This window comes from Scyliorhinus canicula, chromosome 9 (genome assembly GCF_902713615.1).
Source record: "Scyliorhinus canicula chromosome 9, sScyCan1.1, whole genome shotgun sequence".
Lineage (NCBI taxonomy): Eukaryota > Metazoa > Chordata > Chondrichthyes > Carcharhiniformes > Scyliorhinidae > Scyliorhinus > Scyliorhinus canicula.
The window spans coordinates 35,945,473-35,963,425 of NC_052154.1; the positions used below are offsets into that span (position 1 = coordinate 35,945,473).

Here is a 17,953-nt window from a genome sequence, read left to right on the forward strand (position 1 = left end):
CTCCTCAGCTCCCAAATTACACAAAGGAAAAAACAAAATAAGCAAAACTCAGCAAAGGGAAATCCAAAGAATGTAACACACAAAAAAAACTATACCGGGGGAAAAAGCCAGACTGCAACCAAAAGAGACAGACAACCTGACAAAACACAGTCAGAAACACTGACATGAATATGTGGTGTATATATAACTGAATAGGCATGTAACATAATATACATCATGACCATGACACTGGGAGATTTGCTATTAAGGTAAATTTTAAGATGCCTTATGCAATTAGAAAACATTGGAAAATTACAGGTATTACAAATGATGATCTTCCATTAATTGATAAATAGAAAATCATGTCCAGCATTTTCTAATTGATTCTGACTGCATGTAAGGAGTCACAGGGTGTTTAGTCTCAAAAAATGCACCCTTATTCACAATCATATTTCCTGATTACAGTGGAGAGAAACAACCCTTCTATATCTCAGAGGTTCCGTGCTACAGCTTATGTCTTTCAATGTTCAGTCAGATCCTAAACCTACCCTTTTAATTTATTTGGAATACAAGATCAAATTTTTCCATTTAATTTGTAATTAAGTGCAGTATTATAATAATGTGAAATATATTCTGTTAACTTCTTTCTCGAGAACAGTTCTGTTGCCTTTGGGGTAATTGAGCCAATATACGGGTAAGTACGTGTTTGGTTTAAAAATCCGATAATCCTTGCACTGTAACTAATCAATTGGGGTATCTTTCAAAAGGTCAATTGTTTTTTCTCTAATATCTTTTATTACATGAAAGGAAAGTGAATGACTTTGACCTTTTCTTGCCTTGATTTAACAACATGATGCTGGAACCGTAAAGGTCCTCACAACACAAGCTGGATGCTTTGATCTGCAAGGCAGGCAGTTATGTCCTGTCAAAGCATTGATGGGTACACAAGACCTGAACAAGGTGACACCTGGTACTCAAACAAAGTGATGCCATGTACATGTCCATGTGCATCAACAAGTCTCTAATAGTAGTTTTGATTGACAAGCCCATATCCAGAGGCCTCACAGACTGAGAATAAATATACAACAGCAACTTGTATTATTTAGCATCTTCAATAGAATAAAATATTCCAAGGCACATACAGAAGTATTATATAGCAATATTTGTATTAGATAGCAAAATCAGGCAAATGGATAAAGTGATAATTTCAAACCAAAATCTTAACAGAGGAAATTAATCTCCAGAGAGAGGTGCATGCAGGACATTACAGAGCTTAGGTCTTAACCAGTTCAATGAATGGTCACCAATTGTGGAGCAATTAAAATCAAGGATAATTAAAATCAAGGATCCTCAAAAGGCCAGAATCAGAGGAGCATGGATATGACAGAGGATTGTGCGGTTGGAGGAGATCACAGATATAGGGAGGGGGATGAGGCTATGTAAGGATTTGTGGGGTCAGCGATCACAGGACTTGGCATAAGGAAGGACATAGGCAACAGAGTTTTGGATTACCTCAAATTTATAGAGGGTAGAATGTGGGAGGCCAGTCAGGAGAACATTGGAATAGTTAAATCTATGGGCAAGAAACGTAGGGATGAGGGTTTCAGCAGCACATCAACTGAGTAAGGGGCAGGTGAAGCAATATTACAGAGGTGGAATAGGCAGCCTTAATCATGATAAGCATATGTGGTTGGAAGTTCTTATCAGTCAAATATGATGTAAAATTTACAAATTCAATCCTCCCTTCACCCCCCTCTCCCTTCAACCCTTCCTTCACACACCCCTCCCACCTCCTGACACCGCCCTTCCCTCCACCTTCACCCCCCACCTCTCCCTCCCCTCTTCGAAACTGCAATTTTTGGATGATCTGTTGTGGTTAACATGCTATTTAAATATATCTGCCCAATTGTGGTTAAGTGTTTCAATGTTTGCCATCACTTCCAGAGAAAAATCCCTGGAAGAGGTAGTGACTGGGAAGGAACTGGCAGAAATGTTCTCCAGCAAACTTCTCTCTCCTATCTGGGCTGGGATCTGTGAAAATGGATGACAAAAGAGAGGAAAATCTACTGATATTTTCTATAGTTAGATTTGTTTTGAATCTCCATGTATTTGCCTACAAGGAAACATAATATATAATAAAAGCAACATCAAGACAGGATGATCTGATGTTTAGCTTTTTCTGCCCAATATCTAAATAAACAATGGCATGTCTCAGAGATAATAACAGAGAAGCCTTTGCGGTGCACCAACTACTGGGACATGTCACATGTTGCCACATTAATTCTCGCCTTAGAGAAGGCTTACTGAACAATTAGTCTATCATGAACAGACAAGGGTGGAAATTTAATCCCCCACAAAAGGCAGAACAAGAGAATGAATTATTTAAAATGTGCAACATGACCGTAACCTGCCACAAAAATGTCTACTTCTAGTTTTGCTGCTGTGGGCTTGGAGGCAGCCAAGTCACCCTCAGTGAATTTAACATTTAGGTGATAGCCTCCTATTTTGGCCACCATTTGAGTTTAAGGCTGCAGGGCAGGGTTTATTGGGACTCGGAAAACCCAGCAGGCTGAAGGGAGGCCAGAGCTGCTGGATTTTCTGAGACCTGGGAAACTGAGATAGCAGATCTGGAACAGAAAAGGAAATTAGAGGCATGCAGCCTAATTAAAATGTGTAAATGATCACCCGCCCCTGTCCTGCCTCTCTTAAAACATGGCAAAATGGGTACATGTTTAAGAATTTTTACATTTTTATTTCAACCCAACCAGTCTGGGGCATTAAACAAAAACCCTCGACATCTGACCCCCCCCCCCCCCCACTCCCCACCCCACAACCTAATAATTCAACATTGGAAATTAAGGAAAAATACATTTTGCTGCAATAGATTGGTAAACAAATTAATTTTAACCCTCCCGGATGTGCAAACCAATGATTGTCGTTCAGTGAAAGAAAATCGTTGCGTGATTCTCTGGAATGATTCCTAAGTGTGATAGCGAGCAGGAACTGCCGCGAGCTTCCGGGAGCTCTGCCCAGTGATGCCGGCAGCGCTATTCAACATTAATGGTCCACTTAATGAGGTCTTATGGGCTTCTCACCGCAAATGAAAGCTCGCCAGCCAATTCACTGGCATCACGCTCACCAACCCCACCCTAACAAGTTCGAGCAGCACTTAAACAGCACTTACACAGCCAACCCCAGACAGTTTGCAACAGTGACGCCCAGGAGACCGGCTCCAAGATTCGGCGATGCAGATCTGGCCAGGCTTCTAGACACAATGGAGGCTAGGAGGGACACCCTGTTCCCCTGAGGGTCCCGGAGTGTCAGCCACAGGGCAGCCAGTGGTGCCTGTGACAAGGTGGCGACGGCTGTGGGTGCCTGGAGTGTGACCAGCAGGACTGGCCTCCAGTGCCGGAAAAGGTCAATGACCTACACTGGGCAGCACGAGTGGGTAGACACCAATGCCACCACCACTGACCCCACCACCCCCCAGCATCCTCCACTCTTCCTCCGCACCCCTCTCCCTTCAACATCCTTCAATCCTCCCTTCAACCCCCCTCTCCCTTCAACCCTTCCTTCACACATCCCTCCCACGCACGTGTGCCTAATGATGCCGGTTCCTCAGAAAAGCTGTCACACAATCGCCGAGCGAGGGCCCTGACTGGCGGTGGGGTGCCAGACTTACAAATACTCTGCTCCTTCAAGGAATGGGCCGTGGAGGTGATTGGGGTGACCGAGGACAGGGTAGTCACCTATGCGGAGGCTGGTGGATGCCGTAATGGTGAGGAACCACCGGGCTCCATTCAGAGGATCTGTCAAACGTGAGTTGTTATTGCTTTACTGACTGACCCATTTCTCCCACTGACCATGGGTGGGATTCTCCCGTACCTGGCGGGGCGGGGGGTCCCGGCAGGACGGAGTGGCGTGAACCACTCGGGCATCGGGCCACCCCAAAGGTGCAGAATCCTCCGTACCTTCATGGGCTAGGCTGGTGCCGGAGTGGTTTGCGCCCCGCCGGCCGGCGTGGAAGGTCTTTGGTGCAACGCCTGCCGGGGCCGAAGGGACTAGGCCGGCCTGGGCGGGTCCGCGCATGCGCGGGAGCATCATCCCCGTGCATACGCAGGGGGTGGTTCACCTTTGCGCCGGCCATCGCGGAGGACCACATGGCCGGCGCATAGGAAAAGAGTGCCCCCACGTCACAGGCCCGCCCGTGGATTGGTGGGCCCCGATTGCGGGCCAGGCCACTGTGGGGGCACCCCCCGGGGCCAGATCGCCCCGCGCCCACCCCAGGACTCCGGAGCCCGCCCGTGCTGCCAGGACCCGCCAGTAAGGGATCTAGTCCAATTTACGCCGGCGGGACCTGCATAGAACGAGTGGAACTTTGGCCCATCGCGGGCTGAATATCCGGCGTCGGAGAATTCGCCGGCCGGCGGGGGCGTGATTGATGCCGTCCCCCGGCGATTCCCCCACCCAGAGGGGGGGTCGGAGAATCCCACCCCACATGTCCATTCTCTGCAGGTTCTCCAGCCAATGGTGCTGGTCCATCCTGGGTGGCACGCTCCAGCCTCGCAAGAGACCACCTCAAAGGGGAGCTCCGAGGAAGGCACGATCAAAGCATCACAGCAGTCATCCCAACTGTCCGCCAGCGCAGAGACACGCACCTCGGTGGGAAATGCTAGTGGTCAGGCTTCTGGGGCACAATTTGCATGTGCTGCCGACAAGTGAGCTGGCAAGGGCATCTAATGCCACAGGACGTGGTATGCACTGGCTGCCTCCATCTCTGATGTGCATCCTGGGGTCATACCTAGATGTAACAGTAGCGCTAGGAAGACAGAGCACATTGAGCATCACTGAAAGCACTGGTGGAGGGGTGGGGGGGCAGCATGATTGAGAGAGTGGGGAATTGTTAAACACCACAAACACCCTTATGCACAACCAGTATGATATCTCTGTCACTTTTGTCCGCAATGCGGGTTAACATTCGAACCCTTGGGCCATCTTTCCAAGCCTCCCCGGGCACACCGCATGCAGGTGATGGGTCTGAGCGAGCACTCAGCAAACAGGCAGGGATAGATTATGGCATAGATTAAGGAGCACTGGTGCTCAGCTCTCTGCGTGTTATCATCACCCCCCTGTTCTCGACAGTGACCTGCTGATGGTGCTGACACCGTCCCAGCACCTTGGTGTGATGTAACACAGACCTTGGGAAGGTGGGAGATGGGGGTGGGTAAGGTATCGAAAATGGACCAAGCCACGTCCTATGTGAAGCAGGCAAGTATGAGGGCATCCCTGGCCCTCCGAGCTTGCTGGACCCTTGCCACTGCTACCTGTCCTACAGCCCCCGACTGATCCTCCAGTTCCTTCCTGGGCTCATACTACAGCCCCTGCTGGTCCAGCGCCATCTCATCAACCTTGTCCTCAGAGGTGGGCATATGTTCCTCATCATCAACCTCCAGCATGTCGCCCCGCTGCTGTGCCAAGTTGTGGAGGACACAGCAGACCATCATAAAGCGGGTGGCATTCCGGGATGCACCACTGGAGCAGTCGAGGTATCAGAACAGCTGGCGCTATTTGCCAGATCCTCTTATCCCCAAGAGCCAGCCACCTATCCGAGGGTGGTCCTCGAAGAGGCCTGGGAATACTGACTATCCCAGGATGTAGCTGTCGTGGACACTCCCCGGGAAGCATGCACACGCGTGCATGATCTTCATGTGGTGGTCACACATGAGCTGTATGTTCAGGAAGTGGAACCCCTCTATGTTAACGTAGGACACTCCCAGATGGCCCGGTGAGTGCAGGGCAACATGCATGCCATCAATTACCCCCTGGACCTGGGGCATCTCAGTGATGGTGGAAAAACCTGCTGCTCATGCATTTTGCTGGGCTTGTCCATGTCAAAGTTAATGTAGTTTTCCGCCCAGGACAACAGGGCATCCATGACCTGTCGGATGCACCTGTGGACTGTGGCCTGCGAGATACCACACAGCTCCCCACTCGAGTCTTGGAATGATCCCGAGATGTAAATGTTCAGAGCTGCGGTGAACTTGACGGCCACCAGGAGCAGGTGTCCTCCTCCTCCATGTGATGCCAAGTCCAGGAGGATATGGCACAGGCACCGCACAATCTGCTTGTTGAGGTGGAGCCTCCTGTGGCACGTGCTGACCGTCATCTGTTCAAATGACCAGCGACATCTGTACACCTTGGGCCATTGCGGCAATCCCTCTCTAAGTCCCTCCCTGGCCTGATGGGTGGCTGGGCCCTCAGGGTGTGGGCTGGGTCTAGCACATTGTCCGCTGCTTCGAGCATCTGCAGACGCTGCTGCAGCCGCCATCTCTGGCGTCTGGCCGCTCGGCCTACTGGCAGCACCACTAGGGCAGGGTCTGGGTCCAAAGTCCCTGTCACAGTGTTCAATATTTGTAAGGCATTGGGAGAGGTTGTTGGACTGACAGACAGCGGTGGCTCCCACCCCGGGTTACTCCATTCCCCCATTGATCCTCGACTCAATTGAGGCTCCCATCAATTGTTTGGAATTAGGGCTGAAGTGGTGAAAATTGGTTTCTCGCCACGCTCTGGCCAGACCCCGTTTTCGCCTACAGGAGTCAGCCAGTTGCATTGTGAACTGTTTGGCGCCTGGTGTGGTTCTCGTTTTCCGCCTCTTCCCCTATTCACCAGCCTCATTTCGCTCGACTGAGCGTGGAACAAGACCAGAGAATCACACCCTCCATCTCAGGACTGGAGAATTCCGTCGTATATCTTTCCCATCATTAAGGTCATCTACTTCCATTTCTAACGTGGCCAACATATGCTCCATCTCAACCTATTGGCTGTTTAAACTCTCATCATGGATTTGTCATCTGCAGACTGAAGTATTCCAATGCTCTGTTTGTTGGCATCCCATCTTCCACCTCAGCTCATGTAAAATTCCAATCTGTGCCCTTTTCCTATCTGACTTGAAATTCTGCTCATTGACATGGGAGTGCCTCTTTAAGAAAGGTTTAGTCTATTATCATGTGACTTGTTGCACATTGGGCTGTGGCTGTCAGGTGAGGTTGCAGTTTCAGTTTGACTGCTTTGGACTGCAGAAGGAGAGAGAAGTTCTCTGTTTTTCTCCATTTTCATTTTAAAAGCTGTTCCAGTAAAAAGCACATTGGTTGGCAAACTGCCTTGGTAACTTTAACATTATAGTTGCTTTCCGGAAGGAGTTTGAATCTGCTGGTTGGAACTGGATCAGAATCACCGGGACAGGACCAGCCCCATTCAAGTGAGAATACAGTGTGCTGTGCCACACCCTTGAAAAGGGGTTTTGGTTTAATTGGATTTGTTTACTGAATTGGAGCAGCTAAGGGGGAATTCATTAAGTGTTATATACATAGATTACTGTATCTATGTTGTGTCTAGGAAGTCTGATGAATCACACCTGCAGTGAAGGCTTTTGTGCTCACCCTAGCCAAATTCAACATAAAGGTTGTACATTCGGTGAACTTCATAATACACTTTGGAGTTTCTAAGAACTGGCTCATAACCAAATTGGGGGCTTGTCCGGGATAAAAGTCAATCTTCGTGATTGGGTTGGCTTAATTAACTTATAGACAATGAGGAGTTGGCATGTTTGCTTTTCAGATATTGCATTCAAGTTTAAATAGGGCATGTGGTGTGGCTCTTTCAGAGGCTCAGAGGTTTTTGAGGGTGGAGGTCACGCGCAGTACTTTACAAACGGAGACTAAAACAAGCCTTTTAGAATGGGCAAAAAACATTGCAGTTAACATTGCCTGACAAAGTACGGAAAGAAGAGGTAATTTTGGCAATAGCTGAGCATTTAAAATTGCCTGAGACACAGTCAGAATCATTGGAAATGGCAAGAATTCAGTTACAGATGAAACAGCTTGAACATGAAAAAGAATTAAAGCAGCTTGAATTTGAAATGAGGGAGAAGGAAAGAATAGTCTTAGCAGAACAAAAAGCATGAGAAAGGGAGGAACAAAAAGAACAAGAAATGAAAGGTTGTAGGTCAGATGAACTTCATAATACACTTTGGAGTTTCTAAGCCCTGGCCCATAACATCATCCATCACTTTTGTTCTTTCTGCCCTATACTTCTGGTCACCCAATGCATTTCTCTTCCTGGTCTTATCCATCCCCATTTCTTTAACCTACTCCTGCCCAAAAGCACTCCTCCCCACAATCTTTGTGTTCCTTTGATTCTGTGCACTCCCTCAAACCAATGCCTCACTACTAGCAGCTGTTTCTTCAGCTACCTTGGTCACAGACTTTGGAAGTCTCTCCCTGACTTACACTGTATATTCATCTCCCACTCCTGCTTTAAGAACCTCCTTTAAAATACACCACTTTGACCAAGTTTTTGGTCACCCTTTTAACATCTCGTTGTTTGGCGAAGAATCCACTTTTGACTGAATTTGTGAATGTCAAGTACCTTGGGAGGTATTTCAACATTATGTACACTAGGGACAGGATTCCTTGACCGTGCTGTCCGCCACCGGAAATTTCTGCCCGAGGTCAATGGACCTTTACGTGGTCCCCGTCTCGAGGCAATCTTGAGGCAAGCGCAGTCGAAGAATCCAGTCTGATATAAATGCATACTGTTGTTGTGGGAAAAACTTTCAATATGATCTCTCTCGTGCTATTCATGCTCATTTAGATCCACCAGTTATTACACATACAAATTACATACACAAAAGTGGCTGCAGCACATAGGATGAATTTTAATATCGCAACAAAACAACACCAGACTGAAGAGATTGCTATGTCCTTCTCTATAAATATTAAAGTCCGTAATCTGGACCTGTAATTAATCAAACCTGTGCCAGTGATTAGCTATTTATTTGCTAAATAAATTTGATACACAGCTATTAGCTATTTATTTGCTAAATAAAAGATAAAACAATAGGATTCTTCTATTTATTTGTGCTCTATTATGTATGCTATATATTTGCACATTTATACAATCATCGGATGTGAATTACTTAATTTATGTCGAATCTTAAATATTACTGTGTTTTCTCTTGATATTTTTGTGCATTGTTATACATTTTCATGTGTCTCAGACTACAATACTCACACAATGGCTATATATTTTTTTCCTTTTAGGTAATGTCAGGCACAGTAGCACCGGGCATGCATGTACTAACATTTGAGACCACAAAGTATTTGGATGCAGCTTTAACTCTGTCCCCAAAATCATTTTCAACTTCAACCACATCACTCTGGGAAAGCAGTAAGTTAAGGTTTATACTTCCTTTTGCAGCAGGAGACACAAGGGAAAATAAAACTGAAATTCCCCCAGGTTAGTCTTATGTGCCTCTTAGCAGCTGTAAGAGCTGGAGAGCAAGAGGCCCATATTTCAGATGCAGGTGTGTGTGCGAGGGAGAAAATGTAGAAGAAAGGGTGCATGTCTTTACAGGAGGGTATGGCATACCCCTTAACAGGTGAAGAGACATTACAATACAGTCCAAATTTCTCCTGGCCAGTGGAGTAAGTGGAGTGATCATTGTGACAAGCAGTTCTTCTGCAACTTCATTTGGGTGTCCGAAATATCTTATTTGACATAGCGAGAATTATGAGCACCAGTCAATTAATTTCCTAGCAAAATGACATTAACAAGCAGCAGCAGATCCAGGAATTTTAAAAAAATCTATGGAATCTGTCAGTTACTTCTACAGCATTGAAATAACCGATAGAGCAATTTTCACAGAGAGTATATTCCATTCTTCCGTTTACAGACATCATAATATGCTGAGCGGTTGTTTAAGTTCAAATATACAAATGCTGGAACTTTTACCTAATGATTAGTGAGGTCAAGAGGAAAGCTGAAGCGGCAAGCTACAGATGTGCTCCCCTGTCCCTCTTATGATTTTATTACAGGTAGATGAGTTACAAATGCCATTTTCCTCCAGTCAGACTTCATTCTAGCTTTTTAAATATGAGTTATATATGCTCATTCTGCATTAGGGCAGAATTGCAGCTTAAAGTTACCAACATCTTAACAAGGCTTCAGCCGAAATAAGCCCAATGCAATGTAGCTTTCCGATGTTTGTGTAATTACTTACATTCATGATGGACTGCAGGATGGGCATGTACAAAGTCTCAAGACTCCGCTGCTTGTAAGTGAAGCTTGCCCATAACTGAATGAAACAAATGCTGGTGTGAATGCTCAGACTGCTGCTAAAGAGGCCTTGCACTTCATCTTGCTTTAACATTGTAGGACACCAGATAGACTGAACTTTACACTAGGCTTCATTGCCTTCATTCTTGCCCAGAGGTCCTCTCCCATGCAGTTAAGTGGACATTCTGAGGGACTGTTGCAGTAAAACAAAACTGTACGTTCATGGAAAAACACACATCCTTCTGGGCAGGAAATGAGCTATTTTTAGAGATGGCTCATGCATGCACCTTTTCTGCAGATGGTTGACCAGATGCTATTTTCATACATTAATTAGTGAATTCATTCTGCATGGAGTATTGTTGAAACTTTATGTGTGTGATTCATTATGAATGAGTTGTTACATACAAGCAAATGCTTACATCTGTGCAGGATGGAGCAGAGTACTACAATTGCAATACAGCTGTTCAAAGTACATCAAACAACAGGACACATGTTTAGGGACAAGATTAAGTTTATCCATTTTATCTTCTTTGATAGTAATATGACATACAATATGCTTCTTTTAATGAGAACTTCCTCATGGGATCTGGGTGGGCATGCAGTTAAAATCCAGAAAATCAGCTTGTGGCACTATTGCTGCCAGAAATCTGTTGACTGCCATTTTACCTCCAGAGCTCACTTAGGTGGAAAAAGCACCTGTCAAAAACAAACGGATGTTTCATCAATAAATTGAAGCTTGGGTGCAATGACATCATTAGGTACCCAACATGATTTTAATTGCACGCAGAATTCCAATCCGACCAGGTTTCATTTTTGAAACTGGCTGACACGACTGGAACCTGGATTTAAAGGGGTACTCAGGTGCCGGCACACAGATCATCAGGATCTGTGTTCTATTGTGAATACTGAATCGCCAAGAAAGATTTCAATTTTCAATTTTTCCCTTTCATATTTTCTTCCCCGTTACTCTGAATGAGCACTCACAGCAGGTGGGCCTACTTGGACATAGTGAATAAGGGGAACAGCTCCATAGGCCATGAGTTCTGGAATATTTAGCAGTGGTTGGCTTCCCTTAGGACAAAATAGACTGCACTCATGTAGCTACCAGGGTCCCAGAAATAGAGCCAGCAACTCTTATCAATAGGAGGAGCTTCAAATCTGCTAATTTTCAACTGGTGTGTACCACAGCAGGATTATAAAAGTATCTGAGTTGCATCCAGGAGTGTTGGGGGTGGCTGCTAGTTTCTAGGCATGCTCTCTCTCCTGACGGTTAGTAACACCTGTTCACAACCTGAGCATGTCTGAAGAACAGAGGTATAATCAGAACAATGCGGCCATTATGAGCATACTACTGATTTGTTGAAGTGAAGTTTCAGATGCCTTCATCACTCTGAGGGCTCACTACAAACATGCCGAGGCAGAGGGAGCCATATCATTGCAGTTTGCTATATTCTGAAGAAACCACAAGAAGAAAACATTTTTCACTCAAGGAACAATGGGATGAAGTGAGAGAGGAACATAGCATAATGCTTTGCAGTGAGTAGGTTCAGAGAGCAGATGGTAAAACTACAAATTCAGTGATCTACACAAATCCCTCAACTGAAAAGTGATCAATAAAATGCTTGGATTTAATTGCTCCCGTTACCCCATCGCTACTTCCTTCATACTGTATTAAAGAACATTGAAACCATTCATGCAATCTCCACATTAGTTATAGGCCCAAGTGTCAACAGTAACAAAAACGACTCTAAGCACAATACTGTGGTGAATATTTTTGACAACCAAGTGATCAATCAGTTTTTCATTAAAGGTTTACTTGCTACTACTCTGAAAATAATCTATTCCAATGGCTTTCAAAACCAGAGCAGATGAAAAATCACTGTTACTCATCATGATCAGAAACCTCTGGGTGTTAGAGCCGCCTCGAGCCCGCTGGTGGATCCAGGCACTTCAGCTCCTGTTGGGGCAGGCTGGTTGTGATGAAAGGAAGGAAGCTGCACTGTAGTCAAAGGTTGTTTAGTGAGATGGAGAAATAAAAAGCTACACTAAATTTAGCAACCTCTGTCAGATTATTGAAGTACCACCTGCACTGCATCCCGCTCCTGAGAATTATGCTTCTTGAGCTGATGACCTCAGAAATCTCTCTCAACTCCTGGTGCAAGTTAATCTTCACTTCACTGACTGGGAAAATAGGTGGGATTCGCAGTGTCAGACAGTCAAGTGCGAAATGTATCCATGAAATTTTAATGAAGTCCAGAACTTAAAATACCCAAGGCTTCTTGAATGATACAGCAAATTATTTTTGACTCACCCGAATGCTCACCCACCCCAAACCTGCCTGGATTTAACATTGGAGTTCAAAGTATTTATTAAAAAGAAATCCTTTATCGCATTTCTTTAATTTTTGATCATTATTGTCCAACCAGAAAAAGTTGTCTTCATATGGTTTACAAAATAATATTTTTTGTCCAGAGTTCAATGCCAATTCAACATATAACATTTTTATCCTGCTCTGTGTGATAAATTAAATTTTATGCCTATGTGGCAATACAAATGGAATTGTAACACAATCTATAGCTCAAATGGAACAGCTGTTTAAAAATAAAATTTTATATAGCCTTGAAATTCCTGCCAGGGAAAGCATCTGAGTCAACATAGACTGTCTGAGTTTGATCATCAACTCACTCACTCTGTGCTTCACTTAAGATTCATGATCTGATTGTTTGAGGATGCAAGGCTGGCAAGCATAGAGGTCCGGATTTCATCAGTAAAGTGGGAATCATGATTCAGGCCATGTCTCAACATTTTGATCCCATTTCCTGCCTGGGAATTCCTGCTCACACTGTTTTAGTTCCAGATTTTTATTGAATTCAAATTTCACCATCTTCAATGGCGGGATTTGAACCTTGGTCTCTGGCATTACTCTGGGTCTCTGGTTTACCAGTCCAGTGACAATACCACTATGCCACTGCCTCCCATACACAAATGTCAGGCATTCCAGTCCTCAACCTCACCATGACCCCTCTATAATCCCCATGCCCCCTCCATACACACTTGCCTCCTCCAGACCCACCTGCTTCTTCCATTCCCCATATTTTCACTCACCAGTATGCACCACGGATAGAAATCATAAGCCCAATAATAACATTGAGAAGTTTTTGAGATGCTCATAAAGCTGTCAAAATAAACCAACATTTAAAAAAAGCCTTCTCAGGAGCTTATAAAACTGTCAATCAAATACACAGCCATTCAAATTCCACTTGTAAACAAAACATAAGTGGCATTAAAACTGTCAAAATAAACACATAGTCATTCAAAAACAGTCATTGTCCTCTCAGGAGCTTAAATAAAGACAAAGCCCACAGTCCCCTTATCAACTGTATTAACGGTGCCTGCTGAGCTATATTCAATAGTGAGGTCTGTAGCTCACCAAGCATTCAAAATGAGATTCCATTGTACAACTATGTCAATCAATCCACCAGAGCCGAATACATCAAAGCCTTGAAATAGGGAAACAAATGGCCATCTGTTCACTATTTCAAAAGTTGAAAAGTTGGCTGACCTGTCAATTAATTAAAAGGACAGGGCGAGATTCTCCGCAAATGCAGAGAATCGTAAAGGCTGCCGTGGGACAGGCCGTGACCCACGGCAGCCTTCACGGCCACTTCCGGGGCCGATTCTCCCCCCGGGCGGGGCTAGGAGCGCGGCCCCGTGCGTCACGGCCTTGTCAAGGCCGCACGTCAAGCGTCACGGCGGCTGCGCATGCGCAGGTTTGGACAACGCCAACCCGCGCATGCTCAGTTGCCGTCTTTCTCCTCAGCCGCCCGGCAAGATGTGGCGGCTTGATCTTGCCGGGTGGCAGAGGGGAAAGAGTGCGTCTGTTTTGGACGCTGGCCCGACGATCGGTGGGCACCGATTGCGGGCCTGTCCCCTCCTGAGCACAGTCGTGGTGCTCCTGTGCCAATCGGGCCTCTAGATGCCCCAAACGGGCATCTGGCACCCGTTTCACGACGGCAGCGAGCAGGTGTGTTTGCTGCCGTGGTGAAACGGGCGTGAAGGACCAGCCGCTCGGCCCATCGGCCTCAGAGAATCGCCGCTCGCCGTAAAAAATGGCGAGCGGTGATTCGTGGCGTGGGGTGGGGGGGGAGAATAGCGGGAGGGCGTGAAAAATGTCGGGAGGCCCTCCCGCTATTCTCCCACCCGGCGTGGGGGGCGGAGAACCACGCCCACAGGGTGTAATTGGTACAGTAAAATCTTTTTTTTTACAAACTATTTTACTGAGGTATTTTTCAGCATTGTAAACAGTAACAATATACATTAGTGTGCAAATACCAATTACAAAAACATAGTGCAAATAACAGTTTCTCTCTCGCAAATAGACCCGCCTATTCTCCCCCCCTACTCTACACTATTCTGCCCCCCCTCTCACCTGCCCCCCCACCCACCACCATTGACAATTAGTTCCCTGCGAAGAAGTTGATGAATGGTTGCCACCTCCGGGTGAACCCCGATAGTGATCCTCATAATGCGAACGAGAAAGCTTGCCATGTCCGACAGCCATACTTCGGTCTTTGGGGGATTTGAGTCCCTCCAGGCCAACGATATTAGTCGCCGGGCTACCAGGGAAGCAAAGGCCACAACGTCGGCCTCTATCCCCTCCTGGACTCCCGGGTCTTCCGACACCCCAAAAATAGCCACCTCTGGACTCATCGCCACCCTTGTTTTCGTCTTGAGCGTCTGCCCATACGCCTCCATACGCCTCTAAAATGCCAAAACCTGCAATGGAGCTGGCCATGTTGACAGTGCTGTATGCTGTTTTTTTACTCTCACCCTTATCCTGCATCTCTTAAAAACAGTCAGCGATAGGAAGGGAGTGAAAATTCCAGAATAGGGTCCCACTCAACATTTAAAGTGCACTGGCCCTATTGAACATGGACGGAAGAATGAAAATCCAGCCCAGAATGTGGAAGAATGTCATTTCACATTTAAAACACACCTTCTTTATTTTGCTTTGTCCTTCTCACAGGCCACTTCTCTGCCCAATTATCCGGCTTGCTGCTTCCCTGCCCAATCCTTCCGTCCTCTGCTGTCCTGCCCAATCCTTCCATCCCCTGCTTCCCTGCCCAATCCTTCCATCCTCTGCTTCCCTGCCCAATCCTTCCATCCTCTGCTTCCCTGTCCAACTCTTGCATATGCCACTTCCCAGCCCGACTTTGCATTCGCCACTTCCCTGCCCAACTTACCTGCTCTCTGCTTCCCTGTTGACTCTCCCGCTTGCCGCTACCCTGCCCGACTCTTCCGTTCGTCACCTTCCTGCCCGACTCTCACCTCACCTTTTCTCTGCCCAACTCCCTCACTCAGCTCCCTGCCTGATTCTTTCACCCACTGCTTCCCTGCCCAACTAACCCGCTCACTGCATACCTGCCCAACTCTCCCACCTGCCGCTTCTCTGCCCAACTCCTCCGCTCGCTGCTCTCCTGCCCGATTCTTCCACCCGCTGCTTCCCTGATAAACTAACCCACTCACTGTTTCCTTGCCTGATCTCTCGCTCACTGCATCCCAGCTCAACTCTCCCATCCACCACTTCTCTTCCCAACTATCCCTTGGGTGTCCTCCGCCCCTTCCCGCAGCCACACCCACAGCCAGAGCCCCAGGTGCCGACCAGCGAAGAGGACACCTACACGGATGGGTAGCCATACACACGAGATCCAAGCCACTCCATAGCTCGAGTCTGAGAATGACATGGATTTCCCATCACAGTTATCTCCAACACTCTCCACCATCCCAGAGACACTCACCTTGGTTGGGCACTTCAGTGAAGAGGCTCCGAGGATACCGTCTGGAGCACACCACACACATGCTGCGGCACAACAGGTGGTGGTAGGAACTCCTGAGGGGGTGGACATTCAAAGACATCCCCAGGGACTAGCTGCCATCCAGACAGGTTTCGGGTTTCTGGAATGGATAGTACCTCTGATCGTGGCGATTCAGTCGCAGAGCCAGGGACTGCATGAGGAGAGTTGTTGGCGAGTGTCCAGCACCTGCAGGTTCAGGTGCAGGTGGAGGAGTTCAAATTTGTGCAGGAGCAGGAGGTGGTGGCATCCATACATGTCACCCAGGCCAATATCGTATGGGTGGCGTCTGAGATGGAAGCCTTGGGGATGGGGGTTTCAGCCATGGAACAACATGTCAAAGGTCTGAGACAACCTGTGCAGGCGATGGCCAAGGCCCAGGATATGGCTGCCCACTCACAAGCAGCCATGTGCCAAAGCCACCTGGACACTGCCGCAGTGCTCCTGCGTGTGGCCCTGTCTCAGCGGCCAATGCTGAGTGCATCGGCGGCATTGTTCAGGCGCTGGCTAACGTGCCGTAGACACAGAGGGAGGTGGCCCAGCCCCAGAGGGAGATGGCGCAGTCACTGGCTGATGTGGCAGACAGGCGAATTTTTGAACAGTTTTCTCACAGATTTAAAATTAAAGGCTCAGACTTGTAACTTTGCCACATTGCAGTCATCAATAATCAGGGATCAAACTGAATTTGGCATAAAAAACAATGAAGTGCGCAAAAGTATTTTGAGGGAGAATGAGCTCCAGCTTGAAGACGCAATAAATATTTGCCATGCCATGCCAACAAGTTAGCAAGTCAACATGTTAAACATGAGGGGCTGAATTCTCCATTGACCGATGCTGCAATTGGGAACGGGATGGGCAAAGGATAGCTTCTGATGCCAAAATCTTGGCAGGCGCTGGGTTGATGCCAATTCGCAATTCCCCGTCAGCTTGAAAACGGAATCAATGCGCGTACATTAAACACGGTTTGCATATCATTAGGGGGCCCACCCGTAATTCTCTGCCTCAATGGGCCGAGTTCCCGACGGTGCGGACAATGTGCGCTTGTAAAAATCGTGAATCTGGTATGTGGCTGCTGAGAGAGAGAGAGGAAGGAGGTAGGACATGGAGAGGAGCGACTGCGGGCTGCTGGCTAACGTGCTGGCCGTTCTGGCTGGGTCTATTATGGTGGCCATCTTGCTGCATCCACTGACCACACACCTTGGCTCCTGGTTCTGACCGTATGGGTGCCTCCAGCCCTGCACGCCACACCACACCACCGCCACACCCCTCCGCCCTAACCTCCCCTCCCCGCCCACCCGGCCGCCATCCATTGGCGGACCACCCAGGGCAACACCCACATTAGCCCCTGGCGAGGGCAGTGCCAGCCAACAGAACCCTGGCATCAGGGAAAGACTCCAGGGTCAGGGGTGAGGGAATGGGGGGGGGAGGATGGATCCCGCAGTGCAAACTGGGGCCACCATGTAGCCCGATCAACCTGGTTGGACATGAGGGTACACACCATGTTAACATGTCGACCTTTCACCCCCTGCAGACAATGGATATTGGAATTCAACCAGCAATGGTGGCCTTCCTGCTAGTCTAGTTGCAGCAGCTCTGCGAGATGCCCTGCGGCTGTATGAGTTTGAGCTGCTCGAGGAGGAGGAAGCTGCAGCAGAGGAGCGTGCAACAGAGGAGCGGGCAGCAGAGAGACAGGTGGCAGCCGCTCGGGATGGAGAACCAGCCGCCCAACAGGCCAAGAAGGAGGAGGTGCGAAGGAGGTGTCGCATGAGGCCTCGTGTGTACCGGCCGCGCCTGACATTCGAGGACCTACTGGACCGGGCATGCCATTGAGGACTCCGGCTGAGCAGGGAGATAACGCAACACATCTCCCAGATGATGGCACACCTGGCACCGTGAGGGTATGGGGGGATGACACCCACTCCATCTCCCTCTGATTGCACCATCTCCTTCTGGGACTGGCCACCTCTCTGCACCATGTTGACCAGCACCTGGGCAATGCCGCTGCC

The 17,953-nt window shown here is 47.7% G+C and overlaps 1 protein-coding gene across 1 annotated transcript in view; it reads right to left on the reverse strand.

The window, feature by feature from the left end:
• Positions 1-17,953, reverse strand: part of LOC119971242 — a 1,187,854-nt gene that overhangs the window by 542,957 nt on the left and 626,944 nt on the right. The window lies entirely within an intron of this gene.